Source organism: Gymnogyps californianus, chromosome 10, assembly GCF_018139145.2.
Source record: "Gymnogyps californianus isolate 813 chromosome 10, ASM1813914v2, whole genome shotgun sequence".
NCBI lineage: Eukaryota > Metazoa > Chordata > Aves > Accipitriformes > Cathartidae > Gymnogyps > Gymnogyps californianus.
Window position 1 is genome coordinate 22,769,632 of NC_059480.1, and position 19,579 is coordinate 22,789,210.

At 36.4% G+C, this 19,579-nt stretch overlaps 1 protein-coding gene across 7 annotated transcripts in view; it reads right to left on the bottom strand.

Moving 5' to 3' along the window:
- Positions 1 to 19,579, bottom strand: part of NLGN1 (neuroligin 1) — a 318,612-nt gene that overhangs the window by 182,949 nt on the left and 116,084 nt on the right. The window lies entirely within an intron of this gene.

The window sequence follows — 19,579 nt, forward strand, 5'->3', positions numbered from 1 at the left end:
AGTAAGTGCAGTAAAACTTTCTGATCAGAAAAAGGATAAAGAGCTGTGCAACGTCCTGAAAAAGCCCTGTCTGCAATGAGAAAATTTTTCTACTTCCTTCAGTAAACAGAGATAAATCTCTCAAAATAATGAAAATTGTTAGTGGGAACATAAATCAGACCAGGAGAAGAGGATGAATGTACAATCAGATGGTCTTACAGGTCAAGAAAGTGAGGCTTATGATCAGCTCATGAAGCTTGACAGGTCTCTGTATAAGAAAGATCTGAATTTTCTGCAGGAAAGAGGGGGAGAGAATGTAGAAGCAGTTGGGGTGTGAAGGATTTGTACCAGCTTGCTTTTGGTAGGGCAAAGTTCCAAGTTAGGTGCCTGCAAATACTTCTAAATACTCATCTTTTCAAGGCCAGAAGGGACCATTAAAATAAGTTCCTCTTTCTCTTGGAATACTGCAAACCAGAAGAATTAAACACCCTTATTACAGCAGCTGAACTGTGATATTTAAAGAAACAACAATGGAGTAAGGCAATAAATTTCCATTTAATTGCAATGGAAAGTAGAAACCTGGTTCATTCACTCAATAGCTATCTAAGGATTGCCTGGTCTCCATAGAAGCCAGAGAAATACCATAAAGAACCAGGCTAGGAAGCTACAATAAGTGGAGCTGGCTGGAGCACCTCATGCACTGAGCTGAGTTTTTCAGGTCTTCGGTAGATACCTACATAATGCAAACCTGCAAAAACCAGGCTGCGATGGAGTTGGAATGAGAGGGTTGCCATGTTTCCTAAGCAATCAGCCTGGGGAGTCCAGCAGTGCGGAGATGTCCGAGGACAGGGCTGAGACGCTGCTGCAGGGAAGCACCGGGCAGAGGAGCCGGGCTGGCACGGTCTCAGCCACGCTGCCTCTGGGCAGCAGCCTCTGAAATAAACTATCCAGACAACTGCACCTAGATTGCATCTCAGAAAAATGAATTTCCTCAGTCAGAAAGCAAGTCTGGGAGTCAACTAAAATGCACATAATGTGGCTACTTCAGTGTGAAAGAGGAGATACATTTCTTGGCAGTTTAGACGTATGCTAAGGCTACTGGAATACAACAGCTTTCCCAAATATAACGCTCTTCTTTGTAGCTCAGTCTTTTTCTTGAAGAAAGGCTCCGCTGTATGAAAAGAGGAACCCTTGTCGCATCAAGCTCCTGATTCAAGGAGATTCCCCTCTTTTTGAACTCCCGATAATGCCAAGGAGTCCAAGTTCTGCCCTCGGATAAGCTGCCAGACTTTTTCAGGTGATTCCAGTGACCAGCGCTCACAATGTCATTACACAGATTGGCAGATGCCCGTTGCCAGAAAACTTTATCCTTGTCAGCTCAGTCATCAGTAGGAGGTAACTTACTGTCATGCACAATTACATTTCAGTAGTAATAACACTTCAGCCAAGGATTCACTGCTGGAGCCCCTTACCAATATAGCAATATAGTTCAGGAGAGAGGGTAAAAGTGGCAAGACAGAGTCAAAAACTCAGAGAGGTTTGGAGTCTGACTAGGGCACGTGCAGAATTCATATTCCCAAAGGCAATCAGTTTGCAGTACACCGGCAAGTTGCCCAAACTGTTATAAATGACATACACAAGGAAATATATTCCCACTTTTTTCCGAATTATAACCAAGAAACTGCTTTAAAATTCTTTCTACCGTTCTTTGTATGCTGTTCTTAAACAAATTACTAAAAACTAACAAAGAGGAACAAATGAAGAAGGGAAGCGAAAAAAACAAAGTCTATTAGTAATTTTCCCTGAAGAAAAAAAAACAAAAACAAAACCAAAGCCCAAGGGAAAAAATAGCCATTCGGTATATTTTGTGCTATCGTAAAAGCAAAAAAGAGTAATTTTCTTCAAGCTCCTTTATGAGTCAGAAGAAAAGTTATCCCTTTTGCCTGCATAGCTGAGCACTGTCATGGGACACAAGAAAAGCCAGAGGCAAAACCAACACAAAACACACAAAACCCCCAAACCAACACTGCTTCCCCCCAGATCCTCCCGGTCTGTATAAACAACTTACACAAATTATGGTTTTTGCCTCACAATGAACAAGGTCAGCACAAAATTGTTCGTGTGAAATCTGTCTTTAATAGAATTCTTAAATTTTTTTTTTTTACCTCAAAAAAGTGAATAACAATAACAATAGGAGAGGAAGTCAAAACGTATCTGCAAAAGTTGTTAAGACCGAGGATAATACATTAATATGATCTTTTTAGCTGGCGTACAGTCCCAATGTACCCAATACCAAGACAGACATGTCAAAAGTCGCCGATAAGTAGAAGATGTGAAATGTTCTATGTAATGATTATAGAAATGGTCAATTGTGTACCACCTTTGCTTTCCTAATAAGCAGCTGCTCAGATCTATGTTTAAGGCCTAACTGACTCATCCTTGTTTGCATTTGATTTCTGTATCGCCTGGACCACAGAGCATTCTTCTTTGCAGCTGACTTCATTCAGGATTTAATTTTATATTCTTTTTTTCCTTTCTTTTTAAAAACCCAAATCTTGCCCAGAATTGGAAGTTTTCCATTCAGGTAAGCAAGCAACACCTGTAGAAAGGATTTTATAGCTGTTACAGCAAGAATCTTTCCCAGTGGCTCATAGGCCAAGTGATGCCATTAGATCTGGTGTCGCTAGGACGCTCATATAGGACAATCTAGTAATAGTTGGAAGGCTGGTTTCTCCCTTAAGTTCCTAGGGGAAACAGCCAGACCTGATGCTGGAAAATGAGAAAGTACCAGAAAATTATCTGTCTAAACTAAAATCCCAGGATAAGCGTTTAACCTATAAAATAGTACAATGAAGACAAAAGCTGGAAGGAAAGAAAGTTAGTTAGTCTCTGAATTTTAACTTGTGTCCTCGCAAGTTCTCTAACTCTGGTGCTCCTTCCCATAAAATATATCTGCAGTGTTCCATTTCCTTTACACTGGTCCCTTTGGTAACTCTGATAGCTCTCATTAGCAGTTACCCTTGATTGATCCAAATTTCCTGGTTAATACGTTTTAAAGACAGAAGGAACAACTATTAGCATGTAGACATACTCCGACTAAGGAAAGGTGGAGAATACTCTCTATGGTGATCTCTGCAGAGACTAATGATTTGTATTTATGTGATTTACATGTGATTTAACAACACAGTTAGAAAGTGAAAAAATAGTATTTCACATTTCAGATTGATATATTCTAATTATGACCTAAAGATGAAGAGAAGTCTGGGCTGGGTGTTACTAACTTACTAGTTCTAGGCAAAAATCAAAATATTCAGATTGTTGGGGTTTTTTTCTATTGACACTTGCCCATTGGCAATGACACATAAATAACTGATATTTCGGAGTCTTTGGTCACTGCCTACTGTGGAATAGATTTTTTTGCTTGAGTATAATTTCCATACATTTCAAGTAATCATTTATAGGCACAAAGTAGAACTGAATTTCAGGTAGGAATCCACTTCATCCATTTTTACTAATCCCTTAAAACCCTTTTCACTTTTATGCATTCCTACTCCATGTATGTTTCAGAAATAGGACACTATTAAAAGAAATCCTTTCCTGGTCAGAATCAAGAGTGTGTGAAAAACTGCTCTAAAGCAGATGGTTTTTCACCACTGGGGAGGGAGGGGAGAGGAAAAAAAAAAGATAAATGTCATACCAAACATTTGGATCCTCTAATTATAGATTATTCCACTTAAAGTACCTTATTTATATGATGGATGGACCTATACTTCTTAAAAATATAGTAAATTTAATTATACATTAAATATAATTCTAAAAGGCATCCCTCTCTGACTGTCTGAGAGACTTAAAATACTTTTCTTAAAGATTTCCCATTTCCTGAAAATTATGTTTTATCTTCTGATAGGCTGAGGGATTTGCAAAAGCAGCATGTGAGAGATCTGAAGCAGTGGAATGCTGGTCAGCCTGTCAGATGGCTGTTTTGTGCCAGTGTTTTCAGATGGTTAGATCATTAGGGGGGGTTGCCGTCTTTGCTTCTCATGGACCCAGGGCTGGACATTTGGAAAGTCTCTTTTCTTGTATCATCTCACCTGGGATAGAAGTGTCATATATATTTTATGAGGAAATCATGGAGATGAAATGTGTTTCATAAAGTGATGTGATGATACCTCAAGTATATGCCAAGTGTTGCTGCATAATAACTGTAGCATATATGTGTGCCTGAATGTATGCACATATAGTAACATATAAACATATATGCAAGTACAGACACACCTCTTCTGCAGTCGGTGCAGAGTCACACTGTCTTTCTTACAAGACTGTTTCTGTGACTGATCTGGTTATGGACAAGAATAACATTGCACATACAGTGATTACTCTATAGAAAGTCATTCTTAGCCTTTAGAGAAGTTTCTGATTTCTTCTTTTACATACCATCTAAACCAAAAAATTGTTATGAAATCAGCCACAATTTTTCCCATTACAGAAACAATACAGACTGGTATTCCTTGAAAAAGTCTCCACCTACACTGGTTTCATGGAAGATGTTTGCCGACATCAGTGCAGCCTGTTGCTATGCACAGTGTATATTTAGCTGGCGCAGTCAAAAGCTTGACTGTGTTCACTGTCGGGCCTCAGTGACATTGCTATTTAGAAGACTATAACATTTGGGCTCGCTTTTCTTGCCAATTAGTAAAGCAACATTTTTTTACATTCCCTTACGTTTCCTTGTTGTTTGATAGATGTTGATACTCTCAGACTCTCAGGCCCTGATGTGGCAAACATATCCACATGAATGCAATCAATTGAGGTGAAACAAACTGGACCACTTACTGAGAAAAATATTCATGTACTTAAAAACTTGATGAATACTTCAGCTGTTGGCTTGAGCTAAAGAAAATTGCATCAATTTTAGGCAAGAGCATTACTTCAGTAACATCTTCGATGCCCAAAATCTGCTTGAGGATACACTTGATAATACATCTCATTTTTTCCTACAGTTTTTCTGACTCTCATAGGATTGAAACCTGGGCATTGCATTTTAGTTTCATAGTCTCATACATAAAGTCTTGTACATAAAGTCTAATTACATAGCTGATCAGTTTGTAAACAGATACGAACAATTACGTTTTTCTCTTTGGAAGCCATGGCTTTCATTATTTTCCCATGTGACCTGAGAGAAAGCATGGCTTCTCTGAAAATACTAAAAAAAATCCTGACCTTATTTTTACAAAACATTGCCGTAGACAGTGGCATACAGGGTAGATATGGATTCGTTTCAAACTCTGCTGCAAGACTGGTGGAGTTAAAACATTTCAGTAGGAAGAAGACTGATGATGAGTAAGTCAGAAAGCAATGCAAGGAGTAAAACAAAAAGAAAGATTAGAATAGAATGGATCAAAATATGGCTGAATTTTTATAGAGGTGTAAAAGACCATTTTATAAGAAAATAGTGTTATTGTTACTATTTCTTGCATGGAGCGTCACCCAGTATCAGGGGAAACATGATGATATCTAACAGTTTAATTTTCCAGGTAAATTTAGACATCTTTTTCTGTGATGCATCAGTAAAATCAAGCCAAAAAAATTACAAAAAGTCAGAATATTCCCAAAGGCCTGAAATATGAGAATTGCAAAATCAACAAACCTGTGTGTAAGATAAATCAAGTAAATTAATTTGGGACATCCGTAGCTGCAAACACTGTAGTGGGAATGGCATGTAGCCTATCTGATTGCAGTTACTCCCAAGACCTGCTTGTGCTGTAGACATATAGTAAACCAGTAATGTATTAGGTCACACCCTACCTTAAATGCCCCAAATGTTCTCATAAAATTCTGTTCCACCTTTATCAGAAGCCAAACCAGGGTGCTGCCCTGTGGCCAGGGTTAGATTTGCATTGTGGTTTTGTCCTGATAAAAAGAACGTGCCCTTCAGGTTTGATTGGAAACTTAAATACCTGTTTTGTTTCAAAACACTCTGAGAAATCTCACTTTATAATGAATATAATGTCAAAAAATGTCGTAAGTTGGCTTCCTCTATAAAAGATTTTTTGGAACAAGCTGTGGTTGCACTGCAGTTCAGTAGTTCACTGCTGTCTAGGGTGGTACTTTGTAACTCCACTTTGAGGAGGCTGGAGTCCCATAGGGAACTATTCCTTTTTCCAGTATATTTGACATGTTCAGCCGTTAGTGCTCGTTATGGTCATTATGAGCTATTACTGCTCATTACGCTGTTAGGCAGATGACACCTAGATTTACTGAACTAACGGTGATGGGGCTGGAAGAACCTTTCTTTTTAGCTACATGAGTGATCAAAAGGGAGAGCTAAAAATCTTTGAGATGAGAGGAAGAAAAAGAGGTATTGAAAGAAACACTATGCTTTCAAACGCAAAACAGTGATATCAAACCATGTATGCCATGTGTACATGTCCCTGTTGCATTTGTCTCCCTCTGTTTTTCTCTCTACTGAGCTCTAGAAACCATATATCTCAACTACTAGAAACAACAATGAATCTAAGCTAATTAGAAGAATAATTCTGATATAACTGTTCTATTTTCTCGGTGCCATCCCTCATGCAATGACACATTTCACTCTGGCGACTTACTTTACTCATACAATTTCAGATAGCCTTAGGCATAACAATTTAATTATTCTCTGAAACAAAAATAGAAATATTGGCATAGGCAGTTTCTGAAAATAATACCAAGAGCTCTACAGCAACAGGATTGTCTGGAAAAGCTATTCAATTACATATTTGCTTTTTCCATTATCTATTAATACAAATCATACAAATTTAGAGTCTGAAAACATTTACCAGAAAGAAGTAGTAAACAACACTTGTCCCATAAAAACTTACAACACAGTGACCAACAGGTTAAATTGCTTAAAGAACAGTTATCAACATAGCAATTTTTTAACCATCATTATTTATTTTTTAAAGACTTAGATGAGTTATTCGGGGGGGGGGAGGGGGGAATACACAACTAGCTATGATATTTGATTTCATTTCACTGGAAATTAAGCTTTATTTCACTTGAAATTAAGCTTTTTTATGTGAAGAACAAGAGATTAAACATAACTTCCTGAAAAATAATGGATTATAATGCCAAATTTTTGGTTTCTCTTCTATTACTACTCCGAATGTAAGGATACAGCATACTCTGGCTTTCAGATCTACACAGGTCCTTTATTAATTTCCCTGTGTGTCACACAATTCAACACAGCACTCGAGCTCCTTGACAAGAAACCCTAGAATAGAATCTCTGAGGGTGTACTGCAATAGCTTTAAGTATTATGCACTCACTGGTGTAAAGTGCCTAGTATAAGCTGGAGGATCAAGGGAAAGGAAATGCCATTGCTACCTGCTATTTGGGGTAGAACAAGAAAGAAGCAAGTAATAATCTTTCCCCTCATGGTTTCCACTCAGCTGTGTACAGGCAGGCAGCGAGGCCAATGTTCGCTGGCTGAGAAACAAAACAAATGCGATCAAGATGAAAGTGTGGAAGGAGATATGTTATATTAATCTGCCTGTTGCATCCCGGAAACCAAATATTTGGACTGTACATAGATATAAGTATTGGAAGTCTCAGAGTCATAAGCCTCATCTATCCCTCTGTAATAAACCAAAGAGAAAGTCATTAATGAGTTGGTCAGGTATAATTAACAAATGGATAAATAATATGCAGTGGCATTTGTGTAAGCTGGGGTAGTTTTAACAGTCTGGGTATTTCCAGTATTGTCTCTTCTGTTGAGAAACAATTGTAAAGGGCACTAAAAATCTTTTTTTCAGATAAAACAAGCCAAAACGGCGTATCACAGCGTTGTGATACAACATGCCAGCTCAAACTTATGGCGTGTCAGCTCTTGCCTGCTATCCAAATTTTCAGTGGTGGCAATCTCTGGGGGAAAAAAGTTATGGAATAAATATGCATATCCTTCAACCTCTAACAGATTGAAATGGAGTTGTTCTGTCAGTAACAACAGCTTGTATCAACTTTAGGTTGATATCATCATGACAGGAGCAATGTAACATTTAAATAAATACAAATAAATATACATTCTGACTTAATTTCCTAATTGTTGATGAAAATCCTCTGAATAGCTTTTTGTTCTTGACTGAGCATTGTCTGATCGTGAATCCTGCACTAGTAAATAAATTCTAATGCTTTCCTTATGATCAAGAATTATATTGCCAGATGTCATGAATGCAGTGGACAATTACATCATATTATAAATACGGGGCTTGATCCAACACAATTAAAATTAATGAGTTTTTTATTGCCTGAAATTTGCTAGAATCAAGGCCATAATTAAAAGATATGGTCACACTTTTAAAAGCAATCTATGCATTGTGATACATCTATTCATAGTACGTGACAATCTTGCAACTATCTTGTACATAAAAAAGTCAGTATGGGTGTAGTTTTAACTGAAAAAAAAGGTTTGTTTTCAATGATCAGTTTTTGTTTCTTTAAAAACAGACCATTTTTACTATTGTGATCCAGTAAAATACTACAAAGGCTTTATTAAGATAATCAAGAACAGGAAATTAATTTTCCTAAGTAAGTGTCTTTAGAATTACTAACATTTATCTTACAGTTGATACCTAAAACAAATACGGTCAAGTGGAAATCACACTTTTTCTGCACTGAGATTCAAAGGGGGAAAAATATTTATTTTTCCAGTTTCCTTAAAAGCAAACTTTTACTATTTTCTTTACTGTATTCTCCAAGACTCAGATTCTATAAACATCTATTATATGTTAATTTTATACTTGTAAGCAATCTAACTGCAATCAGTAGAACTACTCGTATTTATAGTTAAGCAGGAACAACAGAAATAATGAGCGGTTATAAAATCACAAAAACTGTTTTAGCAACAAAGACCAGGCATACCAAAAGGAAGGAAGCATCAAACTCATGCTTTTTGAAAGGGTCTAGATTTTTTACTGTACTCTTTCTGTTTATTATGCTCTTGCAATAGTCTTCCTTCTATCTCAAATTGTCCTCTTGCTTCAGACTGATGTGAAACTATGGTACTGTCACTGACATCTCTTTGGAGTTGTACCATTGTAAGCGAGAGAAAAATTTAGCGTAAAGAAATCTTTAAAAGCTTTTATTCGGGTGTTATTAGAGAAGGATGTCGAGGTTACCCACATCATCCGGAATGTGACAATGGGCTGTATGTTGAAGAGTGCTGGATGAGCGTTGCCCTCAGCAAGGAGCAATGTGCAAATGGCACAGCTTCAGAGCTGAGAGCACAGTTAATTGTGTTTGGAAAGTACAAGTGAAACTAGGAAACTTAAAAAGAAGTAGATATCTTTCCGAAGGGAAGAATGAGTAGGAGAAAATGGAAATTATAATGCAGGGGAACAGTTGGGTATAGTAGGAAATGTAATTTTATCTAACTGAATTAAAAGAAGCATTGAATTTTTTTTTAAGTTATCACATAACCTACAATTTCATTCCTAGTTTTAAGTAATTCCATATATTACTAGTATTTTCAAGATCATCAACATTGTTCAGTATTTGATATAAATCCATTTCTATAGTGCTATGTGTTGATGATCATAGTACTTTAAAGAAAATACTTAATAAACGTGTTTAAAGTTGCTTTAAATTACACAAAGTGCTAAAACATCTAACTTCTCCCTTTTCTTCCTTTGGCGTGCAACAAGAATGTTTGCTAGCATGGCATAAAATAAGGAATTGTGAATTTTATACTGCAGTGAACAACTGATTGCTTGTCCTGCTGAGTGTCACTGCTGACCCAGGTAGCAGCATTTTATAGTCTGTGGATCAAAGTGCAGCTTACCTATCAAAATCACATTCCAGCCTTTGTTTATTACTCTCTTAACCTTTCGTCTGTGCTTTACACAGCACTGAAAAATACAAATATAAAAAAATGTTCAGAAAGCCCTGTTTTGGTGAGTGATCTTTATTCCTTGACTTATCATAGTATTAACAAGTTCTTTGCTTTTCTTGAAATTCTTCCATCCTTAAAACTACTATGATATTCCTTCTGAAAAATGAGTGACTTAATATATAAAATACATTTTCAGCTTTCAGAAAAAAAGTACTTCAATTTGTTCAATTCACCTTAGAGATATTTATGTTAAAGAGTTGGTATTAACGAAAACACTTAATGACATAATGAGGTTTATCACTAGCATTGGTTTCTCTTTTTCATATTCTTTTAAAACTAACATTATTTTAGGAGGATTTTTTTTTAAGGAAACGCAGCAAATAATATCAGATATATGTAAACACTCTCGAGGGAAAACAAAGCAAAACTATTTATCAGTCGTATTCTTACAGAGAAATCCCCAAAGATGTCTTTAAAACAGCCTGCTAGATTCTGCAAGTTGTTAAGCACGGGACATTTAACCTGCTTTTTGCAACTGCTTCATTCCAACGCATTTCACTACTTGCATTTACTGAGAATCTGCTATTAAAAGTACCTTCAATCTGCTTTGTACATGTCAATTGCAGAAAGCTATTAGCTGTAATTGGCAATTTAATTTTTTTTCTTTTTGCTGCTTTTAGTGTATGATCAGCTTCCAAAAAGTAAGGTTTTAGAATTTCACTAATGTACTCTAAGCGATGTATTCACTCACGGCGTAGGCAGTTTTTAGTTAAGAAATTGGTCTTCATCAACATGTGATTTTTCAGTATGTGTCAAGAGACGTGAAAAAATATGTGCTCAGGAATTGCCAAATTGTGCGGAAAAGGAACAGTGAGATGAGTGACAGCACAGAGGAAACATCCTGGCATGACGAAAACAAAGGGAAAAAAATAGGATGCCATATAGGTCAGTGGTTGGTAGGCTGAACCTAAATAATTGGCGTCAAACTAAAACAAGCCAACATTTCATGGGTAGAGGTACAACTTACACTGGATCCTTTCCTAAGAGGAAAAACAGGCAAAGAAGGGAGAGAAAAAGTAGTCTTCCATTCACGTATAACTTGCAGGCAGTCTTTAGGACTCCTCAAAATCAGGAGCTCCTTTCCAGAAAACCCAAATTCCAACTGAAAAAGCTACAGAATGAGACTTCACTTGATCTAACCTGTGACCATGTGATTCTTCACCCCCCAACATTTAATTTCTGGGTAATACTAGGGTAAGTGCAGGGTTCACCAAAAGAGCTTGAAAGGCTTAGCTTAAGTGTGAAAAAGGTTCTGCAGCTCTGCTTTGGACGTAAGCCACTGTAAAGTTTGCAGGAGACAGATCATGATCTCTCACTGCCGGACTGTCAAAATAGAGCTGGTTTACTCCATTGGGATGTAGAATAAGTAATCCTTTCTGTGCTTGTGAGCCACAGTCTGAAACCATAGCAAGTGAAAGTAGATGATATATCTACTCATGTCAAAAAAGGTAGTAGTGTGGTTATTGCTTTGCAGAAAAGCATATTTTTTGCCTAAGACAACTATAATGAGCTAATTCATTTTCATGAGAGTCCAGTCTATGCAGAGACAAGGTTTACAAAGATAATCAGGAGTTAAAAGATCAGGTAGACATCTAGAGAACAATTCATCTGCCCCCTCGTAGTACTTGGTATCCCACTGCTATGCCTTAAGATCACAGAATCACAGCCTCGAGGTAGCAGGGACCTCTGGAAGTTGTTTAGTCCACCACCTCCCCTGCTTAAACCAGGGTCAACTACAGCGGGCTACTCAGGACCGTGTCCAGGTGGGGTCTCAATATCTCCATGCACTGAAGACGCCACAACCTCCCTGGGCAACCTGCTCCAGCGCCTGACCACCCTCCAAGCAAGCAAGGTTTTTATTGCTGGAATTTCCTATATAATTGGTGCCCATTGCTGCTTGTCCTTTTCTAGATACCACTAAGAAGAGTCCGGCTCTTTTTTTTGGAAAAATCGTCCTCATTCTATATAAACTTAAATTGAAACTAGTGAAAACCACCCCTTCATATGCTTGTTTTCATTTCTTTTGGCTTCCTGCATATTGCTTACTTGGCAGTGAGAAGTTAAGAACCATGTTCTGAATATGTTTCTGCTGGGTTCTGCAACTTTGCAGGATGACTTTAACAAGTTACTATTAGCGCACATTGATCGTCACAAGTAATTTTGTTTCTTTCAGAGTAAGATTGATTATCTTTACCTAATTCATGCAGATCTCCAGGGAGGATACACTGAGGAACCACAGAGAATGTGATGGAAAAAGCTTTTAAAGGACTCAAAAGTTTTAGCACCAAAAGACTAAGCACTTGTGTAAATGAAAAGCGCAGTCTCATGACAAAAGCTCTCCTCTGTATAGCCAGACAAAGGACCTTGGTTTATATATTTCCATCATCCAAATGCCAGCATTCAATCATTAATGGGAAATAAACCTACTTGGGCTCATTTTTCAAAATTATTTTTTTGGAGTGTTGTAAGAGAATCCTATAAAAGCAGAGAAAGACCCACATACTACTAGTGCAATAATGAAAATTTGTCCAGAGTCATTCTGGAACATTGTGAAGACTTCAACAGTGGTGAGCCACAAAGGTGCTTACAAGAATGGGAATAATAGAGAAAAACAAATACATAGACCCGGTTTTCTTTGGTGCTCTAGGCAGCAGAAACAGAATCTCCACCTCTTTCAGAGGCACAGCACCAAGTGGTTCTCCTGCGGATGCAAAATGTTGTCATCGCTGATTCTTCAGCACAAAACACATATTTCCTATTTGTGGTTGGTCCTAGTGCAAATAGATAAGGTTCTAGCAAAGCTGATGATCCCTAATGACAGCTGCTTGCAACTGTTTTGCAAGAGGGCCTGCTCTACGGTCACCTGGAACTGGAAGTGGTTACAAGCCAAAGTTGTCTGCAAGAGGAGGGCTTTTTTCCATGTCCTTAAGATTATCCAGACTTTTTCTGACCCTCAGCTGCATCTTTGATGCACTATAGCCAAGCAATGCTACTTTTTTTTTTTTCATCTTTTGTATATCTGAAGAAAAAAAGATTAAAACTAAGCATTTATTCTAGATAATACTTTTTCAAAATTATCAGTTCCACTACACCTACATAATATACTCCTGTTTGTAAATGTGTTTGCACGCAGTACTTTCAAAAGAAACTTATCAACAAAAACATCTGCTGCCATGACTGAATTTGAACCAGAGATCAAAACACTACCTATGAAACATTTATAAAAAGAAACCAGCCAAAAACTATATAGAACTTTCAAAGGATGAAAAAACAACATTATGTGCTTATGGAGGGGAAAAAAAAGGAAATGTATGCATCACTTTAAAGCTATTTAAGGATGCAACCTTAAATCTCAAATTGTGATCATCAGTTCCATAACATTTAGCTTAGAGACAACTGCAAAGATGGAATTTGGGCACTACCGCAGATGTTGAATTTTGTGGTTGCTGGAAAATGCAGGTAGTATCTTGTTATTTATCAATAACATTTTTAAAGCACATCTTCAGCTGGAGGGAACCCACATTAGAAAAGATGTATATTAGCAAGGTAGATGCCAAGTGAATTCTTTTCTATTAGAAAGAAAATATATGAAATGGTGAGTACATTTCCATCTTAAGTTATCTTTTTAACATAAATTCAAGCACCTAATGATAAACAAAACCCAAGCAATGAGCATCCAAACAGCTATCAATTACAACAAGAAGAGAAACTCAACAATGAAATGGTTTGTAAGCTTTGAACATGCAGGATGTGCAAGCCCATGAAGTGTTAAAAGAGAAAATTTTAAATTGTCAGAAAGAAATAGTGAAAAGAAAGTTAATACTCCTTTTATTGTGAACATTTCCCTTTCAGTCTACCGTAAATTAGCCTTCCTAGTTAAGGACTGTATAAAAGTGAAAGGAAAATATTTAGAGAATTTTTTTCAAGAGGCATGTAATAATAAAGTGAGTAATTAGAATAGCATTAGGATGCTCAGGAGTGTATTTTACAGGGTCATTAATATGGTTCATGGGTAGCTGAAAGCACGTGGCCTTTGGCCTCATGCCTCACAACACATATGGGGCATGCATTAATGGCTCTGGAAAGCACACCTTACTGCGTCTCACTGCTTTAATAAAGCCTTACAGATGAAATGCAAAACGATTTTCAGTTGAGCTAGAGTATTTTGCTACAGTTGAAAGGAAAATTTCAGTCACAGAAGCAAATCAACTAATATGTAATAAATTATACCGACAAATAGAGATGGAAACAAACTTTTTTGGGGAGAAATTAATTTACCTGTATGTTTCCTGTTGAAATCAGTGAATTGATACAAATAAGTGCTTACCAAATTCATGGGATATTAGAAGCTAAATAAGGAAAACGGGTTAGGGATATGTTTGCCTTTTCTTTTTGAAATTATTTGGAGCTATATGGCACTATGCTTCTTCTCTCTTTATATTTTGTACTTCTGTACTGAACACTTCATTCTCAATTAATACAAAAAAGGTAAATATTTTTTTCAGCATACCTATGGCAACGTAAGATCCTTCAACTGAAATCCTGGTGGAAAGTGTTGAGAAGATGAGCAAATTATAATGAATGTGGGAGATTTCATAAAATCAAACATTCAAGAGCTGACAGAAAAATACAGCAAAAATAATTTTTAAAATCAGTAGAATTCTTGAATGTGTAGTGAATCTCCCAGAGAAACACTGCTTACCTCTCTTTGATTCTATTTCATTAGAATCTTGACACAAAAAGACTGAAAAATTACTGCAGAACAATGAAAAACCCCAATAAGATTTATTTCTGTCTTGCTTCTCATTTTGAGCAACAATAAACCCCCTGAACCATGGAGAAGGTATTTCAAATACTTAATTAAGATACATAAGTAATCTTTCTTTTTTCAAACATATGTTTAGCTTGCAACATATACAACACGAGGTACTCAAAATACTTCTACAAATACATTGGTATCTTATTTATATTTGCTTGAAGGCAATTTTCATACTTCGCTTAATAAGGGTTGTTAACCAATATACATCATTTCCTCTGGCCTTTCATAGGCCTTCATCTAGCATTTTTTCACATAATAATGTATTCAAATTCAGTTTTTGCCAAAATAACATTTATTTACCAGTACATCGTGGGATGTAAGAAATCAGTATATCAAACAATGCAGTCTTCTATATATTCTCCGTTGGACAGTAATGCAAATTGCTACATTTTACCATAGTATTTTCTATGTTGGCTAAGGCAGGCATTTACACATGGATCACACGTTAAATAGAAGAAAAAATTTAGGACCCTCTCTTGCCAGTACTGCTGCTAAGAGAGTTTTGGTCCTCTAGATCTATTGTTCGGATTACTCTTTTGAACCATTAAAAAGTGCTGTTACAACCTTAAAATACAGGTCTTGTTCAATTGATTCAAAAATATCATGGGGTTTTACATCAAAGAAGTATCAGAACAGTATTTGAGCTAGTACCTATATATGTAAACTAATTTGCACACGAAAAAAACATAAACCGGGCAATTTTATGCATTTGAAATGTGTGAAAAATGAGAGCAACATTTGCAATGTAAATCCCTGTCAAGTTATCTATTGCTTCCAAAGCCCCACAGTATACAGAAGTGCTTCATTTAAGCTTCAGAAAACTTGGGACTATTTTAATATATGTAATTAAATGCAGTGAATTGGGAATTCAGAAGTATGCTATCTACTTGTCCTGCTACTTCGATCAAAAGTGTCAAAAGAGTCTTCATTTACCTTTTTCTGGGCATGAATTACAGCAGCGTAAAACTCAGAAATGAAGAGTGCCCAGCCCACCAAGACTGGGCACAGATCTAACCTAGATACTGAGCTGTAGCATATTTCTTAATGTCTTCCTGCCTTGGTTGAAAATCAGAATATTGGAAACTCGGAGGATTATTTCAGTGTTGGAACGCTCTGCAGTGAGATACAGATTGCATAAAAATCCTAATTTATCCCCACCTCTTGGCTTGCAGTCAGACAGATCCTTTCCTGGGAAGTTTGGCGTTCTGGCAAAGACAGAGCAGCCTAAATTCTGTTTGCTTCTGAGGATGAGGCCAAATCTGTCTTCCTGAAAAGTCTCCCATCACAAGACAACCAAAGGCTTAGGACAGTGTATAGTGTATAAGACAGGTTATTTTGTATACCTAAACCATTTGTAATACTGTAGATTAGTCGTTTTGCATGGGAATCCGTGATGGTGTAAAAGTAATTTGGTCAGATACTACTTAGAGGAACGTGAAGGTAGCTACACATAGCTAGATGATAAAAATTACAAATAACTTCATGTAGGATAATAGAGTCAAAGATTTTGATATCTTTTTCTGAGGCAGTAAGATGTCTCTAATTTGTCTTCAGTGAACAGTTTTTCTTTCCTATTTTGCAAATATTATCAAGTTGAAGTTTATTATGGTCTCAAAGATAAATCTGCTATTTGGAAAAACTGGAATACTTTTATTATATGATTAAATATTGATCAAAGGAATTTATCTTACCAAAAAGTAATTTCTCTTGACAGAAATGACACAAACTGCTCTTATGCCAAAATGAATAGTTTTAAAGTTTGTTATTTGTTATTTTTCTGTTTACCAAAAAAGAAGTCTAGTGACAAACGTTAGAATAAACCTGTTATTTAAAATGTACCTGTACCAAGATAGAAACCTATTCAATGGCAAACAAAATTCTGTCTTTGTGCCCTAAAAAATAGAGAAGCGGGTGTGTATCCATCTATCCAAGCAGGTGGATAATGTCAATTTGCTGTGCTAGAAAAAGCACAAATAGAAAAGAAATGGTTCATTTTAAAAGCGCACTATATATTCAGGGTTCCCATTTCATAAATATCTTGCCTGCTGTGCACTGCAGTTGACCCTTTAAACATATCTAGTCAATAACCTATTGTTTACCGCAAGTCCATTTTGTCATTTTGATGGTACAGATTCAAGTGTGGCAATCTTCCTTTCTCTGCTTCACTGCATACATGACTCCCTTTGGTTGGTACTAGCTCGCAAAACAGCCACTAAAATGTCATTAATTACAGCAGGTTTGAGATCTGAATGCTAATTCTATTATTGGACCTATGAAATTAGGACGCTGTAAATCTAGATGAGCTGTGCTTGGGCCTCCTGCAAACTGGGCTGACCTGAGGTTACCTACTATATTAAATAAGAATTGTCTAATACATTTTTAGAATTCTAAGTACGTGTAAATCAGACCTTGTGAAGTACACCACCAGAGGGAACAGATAACTGCAGTATGCTTTCTATCTTAACAACTTCTATTTATCTAGCATCAAAGTCATTTGGAGTGCTTCATACCAAGAAACAGTGATGCCCAAGGCTAAGGTGGGATCAGATAAGGCCTTCTGGACACTTTCCTTACTGCGTAATCCCAAAATGTTAAAATTTCATTTACGAGCAACTTAATATTCATATATCTAAAGGAAACTTGTTATGAAGCTGCCAAGGGTCCCTAAAAGCATTTATGAATTAACATTCTCTGTATGTTCTTCCAATTCAGAAAACTTAAGTGAATGATTTTTGACTGCACATTTTAATGTGTTTTGCTATTAATTTGCCATCTTTACTTTCAATGTAATGTACTTCTAATTAGGCAATAACATATAATCTTCTGTTCATCTATCATTTTTACTGAAACATGTTAGGAAATGGATTATAGAAAAAGGTTCATCAGAGACCCTTTGGTGGTACAGCAAAGCTGGAATAAAATGCCATCTCCTGACAGTACCTTTAAGGTTTCATAAAAAGATAATGGATGTGCTTGTCACTGACACTAATGATCAAACATTTTCCCAGTTTTACTGGATATTAAATCGTCAGCTATAAAAGAAAACCCCACAGTCTAAGCAATGTACAAAAAAGAATCTTGCTACATTTTTTATCTCCTTTGATATCTAACTAACATAAACCTTCTTATTCCACTGTTACTTTCACTGAATAGTCACTATGCCATGAGTGGGTGAAACTTACTTTTACTGAAGTGAAGAGGCTTATTTTCAGGAGGAAAGACAACTCTCTAGGTTGCAGAATAGGAACATGATAGGTTATATATGCAAAAATACTTAAGTGACACAGGACACTAATTCATCACAATATCTTTATGAAGTTGACTAGAGTTTTTTTTAATCTGACATGAAGCAATTTTTGAAAGGGTTATGTCTAAATTTTATATATGATTTTGAAACATATTTGAAAGATATCCTCTGTTTAATATTTTCAGTAGTATTACCATGATGTCAAATTAAAGAGAAGAGCAAGGCAGCAAAAAAAAACCCCAAACTATGTGATGGGAACAATAAAAAGTAAATAATTACCAAAATAAGGATCGATCAGCTTGACAAAATAGATTAACACTGAAAAAAACAGAGCTAATTTGAAAGCACTGAAAAAAAAATGGTATGTATTTAGAAAGAGAAAAATATAAAAAAACCAAAACAATACCTTCTAGTCAATCACAATGGAATTAGACTCCTGAAATAGGCAGGTACTTCCAAGTTGTTCTGAATTAGTTTTCATTATAATATATTCTCATCTCTGTGTTCAATCCTGCAAATGGTCAGCTAGATAATTCTTCATCCCATGCAAAGGTTGCTAGTCTACATTCTGGAATTACTATAGTAAGGGGAACAAACCCATGCGTATAAACTTACTCATAAAGGAAAGGTTGTGCATTATTTTTTGCCTGTTGGGAACGTGCAATGTCTTGCTGAGAGAAAGATGGATAATGGCAGAAATGCTGGGCTTGGCACAGATTGCCCAACGCTTACTGCAGGGCTGTATCCTTACATTTCACGTACCTCTTTAGCCAATAAGATATTGCCGGTTGGCATGATTCTGCATAAAAGCAATATGTATGTTCAAACCTAATATATTTTCCTGATGTATTCTGACACACAGCAACAAAACATGTTAAGGCATAATAAGGCTCATCCTCTGTCACTACATCGTCCATAAAGCTCTAACAGTCATTAAAAAAAGTAGGAAAGGGCTTTTGTGACAGTATTTTTGCTTTGTTCTGTATTCTTTCACTATTCTGAGTTTTATTTTACATGAATGTTGCAGCCCAACAGAGCCAGCTGACACAACACTACTGAAAAATTGAGGTTTGGGCTGGAAAACACAACAGACCTCTTCTAAGAATAGCTCTTCTCAGAAGAATCTCTGTGCATGAGTAGCAATTTCCCAGTACCCTTTTTCCTCATTGCATCATTTCAAATTATGGGCAACTAGGCTCTGTCACAAGGGGAAGCACTGTACTTACGAGCCCCATTGATTCCAGTGCAGTTATGTGGGAAATAATGTACTACTAAGAAGAAGAATATTGGGCCTTTCAAACAGTGTGCTGCAGTGACTTTACTTTCAGCATTAAAAGTGCAAATTGGCAAAAAAAAAAAAAATCAAAGTGGCGGAATACATGGATAGGTGTTTTCTACTCAGTAATCCCAGTCAATATCCTCCAACTAAAGGGTGACAATATAAATACAAGACTAAATGACAGCAACAGTTCCTATACCCTCCTCAAAAGGGAAAATTGATTATAATTAAAGAAAGCGCAATCAAGACAATCTCACTTATGAGTGTGCTTCCATTTTGGCATAAATTATAGTATTACAGTTATAGAACGTTTGCCTTCCCAATGCAGAC